This window comes from Cibotium barometz, chromosome 60 (assembly GCF_041138505.1).
Source record: "Cibotium barometz isolate CiBa-2024 chromosome 60, ASM4113850v1, whole genome shotgun sequence".
Taxonomy (NCBI): Eukaryota; Viridiplantae; Streptophyta; class Polypodiopsida; order Cyatheales; family Cibotiaceae; genus Cibotium; species Cibotium barometz.
The window spans coordinates 18,046,580-18,049,762 of NC_141105.1; the positions used below are offsets into that span (position 1 = coordinate 18,046,580).

At 40.4% G+C, this 3,183-nt stretch overlaps 1 long non-coding RNA gene across 1 annotated transcript; it reads right to left on the minus strand.

Moving 5' to 3' along the window:
* Window positions 1-246: 246 nt before the first annotated feature.
* On the minus strand, window positions 247-2,542 carry LOC147605074 (uncharacterized). Its single transcript, XR_015265262.1, has 2 exons — window positions 609-2,542; window positions 247-550 (listed from the first exon to the last, which is right to left on the minus strand). It is a non-coding gene; the product is annotated as an uncharacterized LOC147605074 (long non-coding RNA).
* Window positions 2,543-3,183: the final 641 nt, after the last annotated feature.

Here is a 3,183-nt window from a genome sequence, read left to right on the forward strand (position 1 = left end):
TGCGATGCCTATGCGTGCACAACTCAATACACACCACAATTACATTCCTTTTGAGCTCCCCATGCTCGGGCAGAGGACCTTCATAATTTCGGGTGAGAAAAAAATACAAACATTTTGGCCAAAGCTAGGCAACGAGCCCGATGTGAGAAAATAATCCCAGCTTTCTATTTGTAAAGCCGATATTTGCTCGTTGTTTCAAGGCAATACAACCTTTGTGTGTGTGATGTATGTTGATGAACACGAGAATTACAACTCAAATTAAGTAACATATGAACAAGTCCTTTCAAAACTAACGATAAGGTGTGTGTGAATTCACCTCATAAAACAAATCTCTTTTATGCAAGAAATCGCTTAGAGTGCTAGCTCATTTGGTAGAGTGTCGGTCTCTACTCCCAAGGTCTTGGGTTCAAGTCTTGGGGGCCTTGTTAGAGGTACCTATTCTCGACGGGTTAATTATAAGCATGTACGATGGGTTTGCCAACCCTCATCCCGGTGGGACCACCTCCACCTCACAGAGGCTGGGTGTGTGTTTTTCTAAAATTTCCTGTACCTTCTAAAGAAAGAAAGAAAAAATCACTTAACATGAATGTGTACCAACCACCTTGTACCTTCTAAAGAAAGAAAGAAAAAATCACTTAACATGAATGTGTACCAACCACCTGACCCATGCTTGTGTAGCTTTTGAACTGAGCGTTAACTACACCTGCAAAAATTCTACGACAGAGAACCCACCTTCATTTGCACATGGGACCCTAGACTAGTCATCTTCTTCACAATGCATGTAGTCTGTGTCTGTGTTCACAATAGCCATTGGTCATGCTCTGAGCTTCCATGGCAACCTTCGATTTCAGCGTCTCACCTCCATTTCATGCTGCTGCTTCTACTTCTTCTACAATCTCCTTTGGCTGCTTTACCCTTGAAATTGCCATGGCTGCTAGATCTTCCTCAGAGCTTCTATGCTGCACTTACCCCCTCGCTCTCTGGTGCTGTTCGACTACTGTAGGGGTTTGCTGCTCTACTGCGCTTTTTCTCTAAGCTTGATCTCACTTGCTTGCGCTGTCATAGAAGAGCTCGCTTGCTCTTCTTCTCTTACTTCACGATGCTGAGGACAACTGATTCCTCTCCTATACGCTATCATGCGAAGGTTCTGCAACAACCTTCTGATGGTCCTTTTCTTCTATGACCACTCTCTTGCACCTTGTATTTGCTCTCAGCTTGTAACTCATGCTGCTAGCAAACTCTGTGTGCAAGCCGCCTTCCTCTTCAAGTGCCTTGATAATGCCATTCCAAGCTTTTACTCTCTCATAGCTTCTTTTAGAACTCTGTCCAACGCGTACTCTCTTGCATCCATGCTGTTGCACGCAGATCTTCCATAGCTATGCTTCAATCTTAGCTACTTCCAGTAGCTTTTTTGCAAACTAAAATATGTTGCTTCTCATATAGACTTACTTGTCCCTCTTTGGCTTGTGTGCTAGCTTGACATAGTGGTTCACATCTACCCTTTTTGTAGATGCTTACTTTGCAACCCCTTCTTTCTGCAATCTTTTTACCTCTCCTTGAAGAACTTGGCTACTATGGCTCTCTGCTAGCTTTGTCCAAGTCTTCCATACCTTCAAAAACCTCATTTTGAATGAGGTTTTCTCTTCTCAAGCTCCAATCCAAGCATGCCTTGTTTCTCTATAAGCATGCATGTAAGGGTGCTTCAACCTATATTGGTTTCTCTTAAGAAACCAAGGTGCAAACCAATGTGAAAGCTCCAAAGGTTTCCACCTAACCATCTTCCATGAGCAAAGCCATGAGCATCACTATTTCCAATGTGCTCAATCATGGAATTTTCCCAAACCCATAACCGCTTGTCCCTTCTTAGGTAAGCATTGCACCTAAATGCAAAGAACCATGGGATCCTCTCATCCCATAAATCAAAAAGCCTTCTTTACATTGATCATTCTTACATTCTCAAACAAAAAATTAATGAAGCAAATAATTACAAAATTAATGAAGCAAATAATTACAAAATACCTTCTTTGGTAATCTTCTTCTTGGCAACTTCCCTGTTGACACCGAAGATTCCTTAGCTTTCATACTCGCTAAAAATCCTTATTTGAGCTTCTTTGATGATGAGCACGCTCTCCATGTTGCAAAACTCCCATTTGCAACTCTCTTGGTGGCTTCTTTGATGTTGATGAAGACTTCATAGTATTCATATTGCTGAAATCTTCAATTTCAACGTCCATTGGAAGCACTATAATCTCTAAATCTCCCATGAGCAGCTTCCAATACTCCAAATGCAATCCATAATGATGAGTGTATAATTTTCTCATAATAGAAATGCTAAAATAGATAATATGCTTAATAAAATAAACACATAAACTAATACACATACATAAGCACCATGATCAAGAGCCCATCCTAGCTCTGATACCAGGTTGACAATCCTAATAAGGGATTGATCATGGTGATAGACACAAGATTAAGGTGGAATAAACCACACAAGAAACTCAGTAACTAGAGAGAGAGAGAGAGAGAGAGAGAGAGAGAGAGAGATTGCACACTCAACAATAGCTCTATTGCAATATGTTATAAACCATACAATGATATAGGCCTTCTAGCCTTATCCAACTTTACACATCATCATGCCATGTGGGACTCCCTTTTCTACATTCTTTTATGTGGCTCTCAACATTCACACATCTTATGTGGCATTCTTATCCATCCGCACACTCAAGATAATATCTAGCACTTCTAGGGTGCTTTCACATTCTCAAGCCCAAGATTCACTCTCACACATTTTACATTGCACATTTCAACATCTCTAATGCCACGACACATTAAAAATCGGACGAATGATATGTAACCAAATGTATTCCGATGGTGACCAAACTTTGCAAGTGTGTAAACGTAGAACCCAACCTCACTCTTTATAAATTTAATGATCATTGGAGTAGATTTAGTTGTAAAGTGCAGGCCAAAAGCTCAATTTCTAAGGTCATGTTACATTGAAAACAAGGCAAATGAAAAACACATTACAATCAAATGTGCTACTATGGTGACCAAACTTTGCAAGTGTGTATATGTAGATCCCATCCTCACTCTTTCAAATTTTGGTCACCATTGGACACATTTAAATGCAAAAGTGCAGCCCAAAGGGCCAATTTAAAGGGAGCTCTCTTAGGTTATGACACA